Here is a 12,376-nt window from a genome sequence, read left to right as displayed (position 1 = left end):
TATTGTATGAAATCCCAGGGATCTTGCATAACTGCTGGCCTCCCTCCAAAGCACAGGCGCAGCTGTGAGGCCTGGTGTGTGTGTGTGTGTGCGCGCGAGTGTGTGTGCATGCATGCATGCGCGCGCGCGAATTTGTGTGTGAGTGCGTGTGCGTGTGTGTCAGGGTGTTCAGGGGAGATCGAGACACAGAGAGCGCTGAAAGTCTCCTGTTGAGGGAACCTTTTCCTTTTCAGATTACAGTTCCTACGAAGCTAAAAAAGCCTCCTCAAAGAACAACCTTCTTTAAATATGCACGGGGCTCTGTGTTTCAAAAAGCTCTAAAGACATTATTAGGAACCCCCCTCTCTCCCCAGTTCTGAATAATGTTAGTGTCCTTTTAAAGCAAAAAATACCTGAAAACCCAATCCCATCACCTCACCGCAGTGATCCTCACTGCTGACACTGGAGAGCTCAATCCCATCACCTCACCGCAGTGATCCTCACTGCTGACACTGGAGAGCTCAATCCCATCACCTCACCGCAGTGATCCTCACTGGTGACACTGGAGAGCTCAATCCCATCACCTCACCGCAGTGATCCTCACTGCTGACACTGGAGAACTCAATCCCATCACCTCACTGCTCCCCTATGGATTTCTTTCCAACTGAGTGCTCAATTACCTAAACTTATTATATGCTTAATTGGTCAAGCTATATCCTTTCCATTTTCTTAAGAAGTTGAAGATTTAAAGAGACCTATAAAACCTGCTGAAGAGTCCAATTAAAACCCATTATAACAGGATCTCCTTCATCTGAGGCTGAGAGAAGTTAACAGTGTGCAGGGAACAGAACTGCACTTTTCCCCTAGTTTTCAACAGGATGCAGATCCTTGGACCTGTCTGGTCCAGGGCAGTGGATGGGAAAAGATCTGCTTCCAGAATAACACAGACTGACGCTTGGTGGCTGTGCATTTCTCTGCAGTGATTTGAATGGGGTCGCAGGACATGGCTGGTGCTGAGGAAGGGGGTGGGTGGTGGGGGGAGGGGGTCCAGTCTCCAGTCTCTGAAATGGAGTTTCCTTCCTGAGGTACTCCATCTCCCATTACAGGCATATCCTGCGCAGGACTCAAGACGGAATAATCCATTGGGAACATTTGGAAACATTGCTGGGAGCACAGGAGAAAATCCACACAAGCATGAGAATCAGGAAAAATACTTTACTTTCAGGGCTATTTATTCAGATTAATATTTTCAAGGAATATTACATTTCCTAAAAGGGTAATCACTTCATTGCAAGAGGAAGAAAAGGTCATATTTGTAGTGACAGTCAAAATATAATGATTTTATTGGCAATTGAATTTGCGCACATTCTACCTTTATTTAGGTCTTCCTGGACCCATCATGGGACCAGACCTGCAGTGCCTTCAGAATCCTCGCAGAGCTGCGTTACTCCATTCCAGAAAACTGCTGAAAATGCTGGGCAGGATGTATGTGAGCAGTTTTCCTAACATGCAAATGTGTGATTTCTCTGCATTTATAATAGATGTGGGCAACCCCATGGCTGAGCAGGTAATGTTGCTGGCTCACAACTCCAGCCCCAGCTCACAGGCCGTCAGCAGACTGGCTACTCTAAATCGCCTCTTCCTCATGAGAGGAGGGGGGGGCTTGCTGCCAGTGGAACTAGTACTGAACAGAATAAAACATGCATGTTGTTGGACTGTAGCCATTCTCATGTATCAGGGTGCCCATACAGATACAGGACATATAATATCAGACCTGTTAGTCCCTCCTTTTTTCCCTCATATGGGTGGGCATATATAATTTTCAGCACACAGTGTGCCGGTGGGAACAAGGGTGTCAATAGATAGGCACTATTTAATTAAGTTTTCTCACAGATGTTGGGAAAGGTTAAATCCTAATCTCACATTTCCGAACACCAATGTATGTACCGTAAGTCTCGCACCCAAGACTTCCCTTTGCCTATCTCTCTCGACCCGCATCTAGACCCCAGCAGCAGCTACATGGCTCATTCCTTGCAGTTCCCTCAGCTATTCAAATCTTGTCCAATACTCTGTACATATTTCATCTGTCGCAGTCATTAGGATCTAAACCAACTACTGGAATAAAGTTTTGAGGACACACAGGTGGTTTTCCATTGGTGGTTTTTTATTTCATCTTGTTAAATCCCACCCACTACAGTGGTCAGCATTGCTGCCTTGCAGCGCTGGGGCCCTGGGTTCAATTCTGGACCTGGGGTGCTATCTGAGTGGAGTCTGCGCATTCTTCCCATTTTCACATGGCTTTTTTACAGGTTCTCTGATTTCCTCACACAGTCCAATGACATGCTGGTAGGTTCATTAGCTTCTGGGAAAACTGACCCTGGTGTGAGTGTGTGTGTTTGTGTCTCTCTGCCGTGCGGCGGAATGGCATCCCATCCAGAATGTGTACCCTGCCTTCTGCCCAATGCTTGCTGGGACAGGCTCTGGCTCTGCCGCGCCCAAGAATTGGAAGATGTGGTTAGAAAATGGCTGGAAATCCTACCCACAACACTTGGCCTTCAAGCCGTTAAAGCAGAGCCTGGGCTGTGAAGTGTGTGAGAATATATCCTAGTCATTCAACCCACAGCTTTGCCTAGAAGCAGCTGGTTTAACACATTCAAACAGGAACTCCTTCCCAAACTGAAATGTGCTTGTGAATGGGGAACGCAGGCGAAACAACGCAAATTCACAAGGACAGGGGCAGCAGCGCTAGACAAAGATGGGAAAACTACAGTGTTGAAAATCTGTGCTTTGCTTTTATTATCATTGTCATCACAATAGCAGCGAGATACTGCATATTCTGGCACTACTGCCCCAGTGGGAAGCAGCTAGGGGTGAGAACTGGTCCACACAGATGGGCCTTGGGTCTGAGGTGAGCCCAGCCGAGCCACACCAGACCAGTCCAGGCTGATCCAGCACAGCTCACTCCTCAGGAGTGAGGATGAGCAAAGAAACCATGGGGCCCGATCACTTCAGACAACACAGAGCCCCGCAGGACATATGAAGCATTTGTGTTGACACATCATTTACATCTTGTAGACACTATGGAGGAAGGAATTATAAAGGCAAACAAAATTCTGTGATCTATTGTTAAAAGCACAGGGTTTAAAGCAAGGGGTGTTGTGTTAACGCTGTATAACACACTAGTGAGGCCTCATTCAGAATATTGCGAACACTTTTGGTTACCATGTTACAGAAAAGATATTGCTGCTCTAGGGTCTGGAAACAGCAACCAGATTCATTCTGGGGCTTAAAGGGAATATCCTGCACTGAGAGGCTAAAGAAACTGAAGGGAGAGTTCTATACTGACAGGCTAAAGGAACTGAGTCTCTTTAGTCTGAAGGGAGTGTCCCAGACTGACAGGCTGAAGGAACTGAGTCTCTTTAGTCTGAAGGGAGTGTCCTGCACTGACAGACTGAAGGAACTGAGTCTCTTTAGCCTGAAGGGAGTGTCGTACACTGAGAGGCTGGAGGAACTGAGTATCTTTGGTCTGAAGGGAGTGTCCCGCACTGACAGGCTGGAGGAACTGAGTCTTTTCAGTCTGAAGGGAGTGTCCTGCACTGACAGGCTGAAGGAACTGACTCTCTTTAGTCTGAAGGGAGTGTCCCGCACTGACAGGCTGGAGGAACTGAGTCTTTTCAGTCTAAAGGGAGTGTCCTGCACTGACAGACTGAAGGAACTGACTATCTTTATTCTGAAGGGAGTCTCCTGCACTGACAGGCTGAAGAAAATGAACCTTTTTAGCCTTGTCAAAGGCAATCTGACACAAGTATTTAAATCTTCAAAGGCACTAACAAAGTCAATGCAGGGGACGTCTTCACAATCGGCAGTGAAACGTGAACTCGAGTTCACAAGTGGAAACTATGTGGAAGTCAATTTGAAACCAAGAACAGAAGGCCTCTTGGCACCTCTTTGCACAAAAGCCTGTGGGAATCTGGAACAACCTACACAGCCATGTGGTTGAAGCCGATACCCTGGCTTCTTTCAAGAAACATCCGCATGTGATCCTCAGGTTAATTAAGTACTAATCACTAAACGGGCTGGGCAGACCTCTCTCGTTTGTGACTGTTCTTGTGTTCTTAAAAGAGCTGCTGTGTCAGAGATGGGTTCCTGCACACGGAAAGACAGAAAGTCAGTAAGGCGCTGGGAAAGGTACCTAATTCTTGTCCCCCAACTCCGCCTCCGTGTCAGTGCCCTAGGACACAGGGCTGGTGTGGCGCCCCCTCCTGGGCCCGGGCAGGAAAGCAAAATGAGAGAGTCAGAAATCAAAGGCTAGAAAGCAGGGGGCCCAAACAGGTTATCAAATCAACCCAGAACCACACAGAGAAAGAAGGTGCTTTACAGACTAATCTAGCTGGAGGGGAAAAAAGCATTATGAACTGCAAGCATGGGTCACTGTGGAGGCTAAGAGAGAGGAAGGAAGTTTGCAGTGGAACCCGAAATATTTTTTCTTTCAGTACAAGAGCAGCAGAAGAGCAATAAAGAATGAAATGCAGAGTCTCAGGTTGTAATGGGATCATGGGGATGCCTGTAGACGGCTGGCCGATGTATTAAATTAATGTTTCGCTCAGGTGCTCACAAAGGAAGAAACTGACAGCGCGCCTGCAGCTGAGGAGGGAGGGACACAGTTCCGTACTGACGGTATTTCTCCTAGAAGAGGCAGACTTACAGACAAACACACCCTGATGGCTCTCTACCAGTCGTCCTTGAGGAAATTCGAGATGCTTTGCAGACGGTTAACGAAACTCTTCCAGCTGTCTCGAGACAGGGGTGATACCCACCGACTGCAAAATTGTTCATGTAGCTGCCATCCATAAAAAGGCTGACAGACCCAAACCATGTCATTATAGGCCAATATGTCCTGCGTTTTTTTTCTCGTTATCTTATGAGGACAATAATTAGAATTAGAAACTAGATGATAATGTGCTTGGCAAAACGATTCTAAGAGTCTTTAGAAACCGGAGATCGAAAAAAAATGTAACCCATATATGACATCTAACTGAAATTTAAAATACAAACTTCGTTTTACTTACCTGCCCGGGGTAAAAAGCAGGGGCTGTCAACTGCAGAGAGACGCCGCGCTCAACGACGGTGAAGAGAGTAGGTAAGAAAGCTGGTATCGGGATTCAGTGCGACCACTGCTGGCCGGATGATGGTAACACATTCCGATTAATACAGACGACCCCCAGCAGGGTCAAACCAACGTCGCCCGGAAGACGGAACAGCGAAAGAAAGGGAAGGTCCATAAAAACTAAACAACCTAACAGGAGGGGGTTTATTGACAGGAGCAGGTGTCGCGTAAGTCGCATTTAATCATGCAACCGAAATCGGCCCCTGGATGCGAACAGGAACGGTTACCACTCACGGGCCTGCGAAACGACTTCTGACCCAGAACGGTAGTTCTCAAATACCAAATTTCAGTCGCTGTATTGACAAAAATGAAAGAGAAAAGCAGATAAGAAATGGAAGTAAAAAGAAACAACACTGACAAGTGAATATTTTATATTTGCGTCAATATTTTTACTTTTAAATCAATATTTTATAACTATGCAAAAGAAAAACAGATTAAACTGGGCCCCTGTTACACACTGGGAATGGCTGTAGTTCCACGGAGTGTGGGTACAGGGTCCATACTGATCCTTTCCCCGTCTATGCTGAGGGCTAGCCTTATCATTGTACCGGCTGCGAGGACAGCGATTTCAAGGATGTGAGTTTTTAGTCTGGGGAGAGATACAACCCTGGTGTCTTTATATTTATCACAGCAGCAGTGCAGCAGAAGGTGGCTCCTTCAGGTTTCTGTGACAGAAGGTCACATACTGGGCTGCAGCTCTGTTGAGTTTCCTCACCCAGTAGGATCGGAAGCTCTTCTAATTGTGGCGGGAGTGGGAATTCTGGGATTACATTTGTTATTTTAGGGAAGAATGTTTGTCTCATCCCAAAATATTTCTCACACTGCAGAAGAAAGTGCATCTCTGTTTCTGCTTCTTCCTGCTGGCAGTGGGAGCACAGCCTGTCCTCTCTGGGCAGCCAGGTCTGTCTGTGTCCAGTTTCTATGTCCAGGCTGTGGTCATTGAGCCTGTCCTCTCTGGGCAGCCAGGTCTGTCTGTGTCCAGTTTCTATGTCCAGGCTGTGGTCATTGAGCCTGTTCTCTCTGTACAGCCAGGTGTGTCTGTGTCCAGTTTCTATGTCCAGGCTGTGGTCATTGAGCCTGTTCTCTCTGTACAGCCAGGTGTGTCTGTGTCCAGTTTCTATGTCCAGGCTGTGGTCATTGAGCCTGTTCTCTCTGTACAGCCAGGTCTGTCTGTGTCCAGTTTCTATGTCCAGGCTGTGGTCATTGAGCCTGTTCTCTCTGTACAGCCAGGTGTGTCTGTGTCCAGTTTCTATGTCCAGGCTGTGGTCACTGAGCCTGTCCTCTCTGGGCAGCCAGGTCTGTCAGTGTCCAGTTTCTATGTCCAGGCTGTGGTCACTGAGCCTGTACTATTTCAAAGCCTACCTGTGCTCACCCTAACCCTGGTCAGACATTTGACCTGTGTGTAATTTAGCACCAGGCAGCAGTCTGGTTTGAGCTGTGGTCTCAAGAGCGCCATCACATTTTAGTTGAGTATTTTAGCTGTCTTTTTTAAGTATTAATGAGGAGGGCATGTGAAGGATGGTTTTGCAGTGTAACCTGGGTGTAGTGCTGTAGGATGTTTCTCCCAATCTCATAACTCTTGAAGCCCAGACCTCACTGCAACAGATTGTTATGGACTGTATTAGACACTTGAAATACTCTAATGAGTAGATAGTTGAAGGAATTTACTCTTGCAGGTGGAGAATGCCACACACACCTTCTATCTTCATGCCAGGATGCTGCCTTCTGAGGCAACAAAGGTTAGACCTGGTGTGTGTATGGAGGTGCTCGGTTGACTGACCTCTGGAGCTCCAGACACCAGAGCTCCCTTATGATGGCACCGGGCCCTGAAGCCATCGGGCTCAGCGCTGGATTTTGGGGCCCAAGTCGGGTTTAGAATGGGTGGTTTTGTAGTCCTATCTGAAATTTGTTTTTCAGAAACTCTCTGGGTCCTGGATGGCGCGGTGAACAGCGCTGTAGTTGTATCCCGAAACAGTGGGATCAAAAGTTGTCACCAAGCATTATTGAATCTCATTTAATTGCAAGAGCTTTGATCAACGGTCTTGATTGTTTCCCACTCTTACCTTTAGGTTTGGGGAACATCTCAAAATCCGATGCCAGGAGAGGCTCAGAAATAGATCACAGAAATGCTCACTTGACACCCCAGGTAGGGTTACGGTTAGCATTCACACACTATTTAGACAATTTTTAAGCTCAGAGCTGGATTTTGGGGCCCAAGTCAGGTTTAGAATGGGTGGTTTTTTAGTCCAATCTGAAATTTTATTTTCAGAAACTGAGGCCTGGATGGCTCCGTGAATAGTGCAGTAATTTTATGCCGAAACTGAGTCAGTGGGATCAAAAGTTGTCAATAAGCATTATAGAATATCATTTAATTGCAAGAGCTAACACCACTGTTCTCGATTGTTTCCTACTCATACCTTTAGGTTTGTGGAACATGTCAAAATCCGATGCCCAGAGAGGCTCAGGTATAGATCGCGGAAATACTCAGGTGGAACCCCAGGTAGGGTTAGGGTTAGCATTCACACACTACTGAGACATTTTTAAGCTCAGTGCTGTTATTTTTGGCCCAAGCCAGGTTTAGTATGGGTGGTTTTCTAGAGTTATCTGACATTATTTTTTCGAAACTCTGGGGGGCCTGGATGTCGCGGTGCACCGCGCGGCAGTTGTATTCCAAAACTTAGTCTCAGGGTTGGATTTGGGGCCCAAGTCAGGTCTAAGTCAAAAGGTTTCGTGACTGTAGCTGAAATTTTATTTTTCAGAAACTCCGGAGGGCCTGGATATCGTGGTGCACCGCGCAGCAGTTGTTTTCCAAAACTTAGTCAGTCGGATCACATGAGTAACCAAGCATGATTGAAACTCACTTAATTGCAAGTCCTTCTATCCGTGGTATTGATAGTTTCCCACTCATTCCTTTTGATTTGGGGAACATGTCAATATCCTATGCCCAGAGAACTTCAGACAGAGTTCGCGGATATGCTCAGTGGACACCCCAGGTAGGGTAAGGATCAGCAGTTACACACTACTTACAGAATTTTTATTTTCAGGGTTGGATTTTTGGCCGAAATCAAGTTTAAGAAAAGTGGTTCCATGACCGTAGCTAAAAATTTTTTTTCTGAAACTCCGGGAGGCCTGGATATCTCGTTGCACCGCGCGGCAGTTGTATTCCAAGACTGAGTGAGTCGGATCACACGAGTAATCAAGCATGATTGAAACTCAATCAATTGCAAGAGCTTCTATCCGTGGTATTGATTGTTTCCCTCTCATTCCTTTTGGTTTGGGGAACATGTCAAAATCCTATGCCCAGAGAACTTCAGATAGAGTACGCGAAAATGCTCAGTGGACACCCCAGGTAGGGTAAGGATCAGCAGTTACACACTACTTACATAATTTTTATTTTCAGGGTTTAATTTCTGTCCCAAATCAAGTTTATGAAAAGTGGTTTCGTGATCATAGCTGAAATTTTTTTTTCTGAAACTCCGGGAGGCCTGGATGTCTTGTTCAACCGCACAGCAGTTGTATTCCAAAACTGAGTCAGTCGGATCACACGAGTAAACAAGCATGATTAAAACTCAATCAGTTGCAAGTGCTTCTATCCGTGGTCTTGATAGTTTCCCACTCATTCCTTTTGGTTTGGGGAACATGTCAAAATCCTATGCCCAGAGAACTTCAGACAGAGTTCGCGGATATGCTCAGTGGACACCCCAGGTAGGGTAAGGATCAGCAGTTACACACTACTTACAGAACTTTTATTTTCAGGGTTGGATTTTTGGCCGAAATCAAGTTTAAGAAAAGTGGTTCCATGACCGTAGCTAAAATTTTTTTTTCTGAAACTCCGGGAGACCTGGATATCTTGTTACACCGCGTGGCAATTGTATTCCAAAACTGAGTCAGTCGGATCACACGAGTAACCAAGCATGATTGAAACTCAATAAGTGTTTCTGTTCCTAAATCAATCTCTTTTATGAGCATGTGTAAGGCATGGTGAATCGATTCTCAAAAATTACTGTACTTTGCATGATTGGAAAAAAATGCGTGATTGCGAAATGCTGTGGTGTTACTTTTACAAAGACGGTCAATGAAAAAAAGACTGTGGACCAGGGCAATACTTTGAGTTTACAGCTTGTCCAAGGTCATTTATTATTAATACTATTATTAATATCTTCGTTAAAGACTTTGATGGCTACAGCTCAAACATGAGAGGTTGAGCTTTATTAGCTCCACCTTGCGGAAATTCCGGATACTATTATTTTGCTAGCGGTATTTACCGGTAACTTGCGGTATTTACCGGTAACTTGCGGTAGACTGCGTACAGCATACCGGAAAATAATGCGGTATCGCCCGCGCATTTTGAATGGCTGCATCTGTATGTCTTGTTGCACCGCGTGGCACTTGTATTCCAAAACTGAGTCAGTCGTATCACACCAGTAACCAAGCATGATTTAAACTCAATCAAATGCAAGTTCGTCTATCAGTGGTCTTGATTGTTTCCCACTCATTCCTTTTGGTTTGGGGAACATGTCAATATCCTATGCCCAGAGAACTTCAGATAGAGTTTGCGGAAATGTTCAGTGGACACCCCAGGTAGGGTAAGGATCAGCAGTTACAGACTACTTACAGAATTTTTATTTTCAGGGTTGGATTTTTTGCCCAAATCAAGTTTAGGAAAAGTGATTTTGTGATCCTAGCTGAAAATTTTTTTTCTAAAACTCCGGGAGGCCTGGATATCTTGTTGCACTGCGTGGCAGTTGTATTCCAAAACTGAGTCAGTCGGATCACACGAGTAACCAAGCATGATTGAAACTCAATGAACTGCAAGTTCATCTATTCGTGGTCTTGATTGTTTCCCACTCATTTCTTTTGGTTTGGGGCACATGTCAAAATCCTATGCCCAGAGAACTAAAGATAGAGTTCGGGGAAATGTTCAGTGGACACCTCAGGTAGGGTAAGGATCAGCAGTTACAGACTACTTACAGAATTTTTATTTTCAGGGTTGGATTTTTTGCCCAAATCAAGTTTAGGAAAAGTGATTTCGTGATCCTAGCTGAAAATTTTTTTTCTGAAACTCCAGGAGGCCTGGATATCTTGTTGCACTGCGTGGCAGTTGTATTCCAAAACTGAGTCAGTCGGATCACACGAGTAACCAAGCATGATTGAAACTCAATGAACTGCAAGTTCTTCTATCAGTGGTCTTGATTGCTTCCCACTCATTTCTTTTGGTTTGGGGCTCATGCCAAAATCCTATGCCCAGAGAACTAAAGATAGAGTTCGCGGAAATGTTCAGTGGACACCCCAGGTAGGGTAAGGATCAGAAGTTACACACTACTTACAGAAGTTTTATTTTCAGGGTTGGATTTTTGGCCCAAATCAAGTTTAAGAAACGTGGTATCGTTATCCTAGCTGAACATTTTTTTTCTGAAACTCCGGGAGGCCTGGATGTCTTGTTGCACCTCGCGGCACTTGTATTCCAAAACTGAGTCAGTCGGATCACACGAGTATCCAAGCATGATTTAAACTCAATCAAATGCAAGTTCTTCTATCCGTGGATTTGATTGTTTCGCACTCATTCCTTTTGGTTTGGGGAACATGTCAATATCCTATGCCCAGAGAACTTCAGATAGAGTTCGCGGAAATGTTCAGTGGAAACCCCAGGTAGGGTAAGGATCAGCAGTTACAGACTACTTACAGAATTTTTATTTTCAGGGTTGGATTTTTGGCCCAAATCAAGTTTAGGAAAAGTGGTTTCGTGATCCTAGCTGAAAATTTTTTTTCTGAAACTCCGGGAGGCCTGGATGTCTTGTTGCACCTCGTGGCACTTGTATTCCAAAACTGAGTCAGTCGGATCACACGAGTATCCAAGCATGATTTAAACTCAATCAAATGCAACTTCTTCTATCCGTGGATTTGATTGTTTCGCACTCATTCCTTTTGGTTTGGGGCACATGTCAAAATCCTATGCCCAGAGAACTAAAGATAGAGTGCGCGGAAATGTTCAGTGGACACCCGAAGTAGGGTAAGGATCAGCAGTTACACACTACTTACAGAATTTTTATTTTCAGGGTTGGATTTTTGGCCCAAATCAAGTTTAAGAAAAGTGGTTTCGTGATCCTAGCTGAACATTTTTTTTCTGAAACTCCGGGAGGCCTGGATGTCTTGTTGCACCTCGCGGCACTTGTATTCCAAAACTGAGTCAGTCGGATCACACGAGTAACCAAGCATGATTGAAACTCAATCAATTGCAAGTTCTTCTATCCGTGGTCTTCATTGTTTCCCACTCATTCCTTTTGGTTTGGGGAACATGTCAATATCCTATGCCCAGAGAACTTCAGATAGAGTTCGCGGAAATGTTCAGTGGAAACCCCAGGTAGGGTAAGGATCAGCAGTTACAGACTACTTACAGAATTTTTATTTTCAGGGTTGGATTTTTGGCCCAAATCAAGTTTAGGAAAAGTGGTTTCGTGATCCTAGCTGAAAATTTTTTTTCTGAAACTCCGGGAGGCCTGGATGTCTTGTTGCACCTCGTGGCACTTGTATTCCAAAACTGAGTCAGTCGGATCACACGAGTATCCAAGCATGATTTAAACTCAATCAAATGCAACTTCTTCTATCCGTGGATTTGATTGTTTCGCACTCATTCCTTTTGGTTTGGGGCACATGTCAAAATCCTATGCCCAGAGAACTAAAGATAGAGTGCGCGGAAATGTTCAGTGGACACCCGAAGTAGGGTAAGGATCAGCAGTTACACACTACTTACAGAATTTTTATTTTCAGGGTTGGATTTTTGGCCCAAATCAAGTTTAAGAAAAGTGGTTTCGTGATCCTAGCTGAACATTTTTTTTCTGAAACTCCGGGAGGCCTGGATGTCTTGTTGCACCTCGCGGCACTTGTATTCCAAAACTGAGTCAGTCGGATCACACGAGTAACCAAGCATGATTGAAACTCAATCAATTGCAAGTTCTTCTATCCGTGGTCTTGATTGTTTCCCACTCATTCCTTTTGGTTTGGGGAACATGTCAATATCCAATGCCCAGAGAACTTCAGATAGAGTTTGCGGACATGTTCAGTGGACACCCCAGGTAGGGTAAGGATCAGCAGTTACACACAACTTACAGAATTTTTATTTTCAGGGTTAAATTTTTGGCCCAAATCAAGTTTAAGAAAAGTGGTTTTGTGATCCTAGCTGAAAATTTTTTTTCTGAAACTCCGGGAGGCCTGTATGTCTTGTTGCACCGC

The sequence above is a fragment of the Atractosteus spatula genome, chromosome 1, assembly GCF_055471065.1.
Source record: "Atractosteus spatula isolate fAtrSpa1 chromosome 1, fAtrSpa1.hap1, whole genome shotgun sequence".
NCBI classification, from domain to species: Eukaryota; Metazoa; Chordata; class Actinopteri; order Semionotiformes; family Lepisosteidae; genus Atractosteus; species Atractosteus spatula.
Note: the sequence above shows the minus strand (reverse complement) of the source record.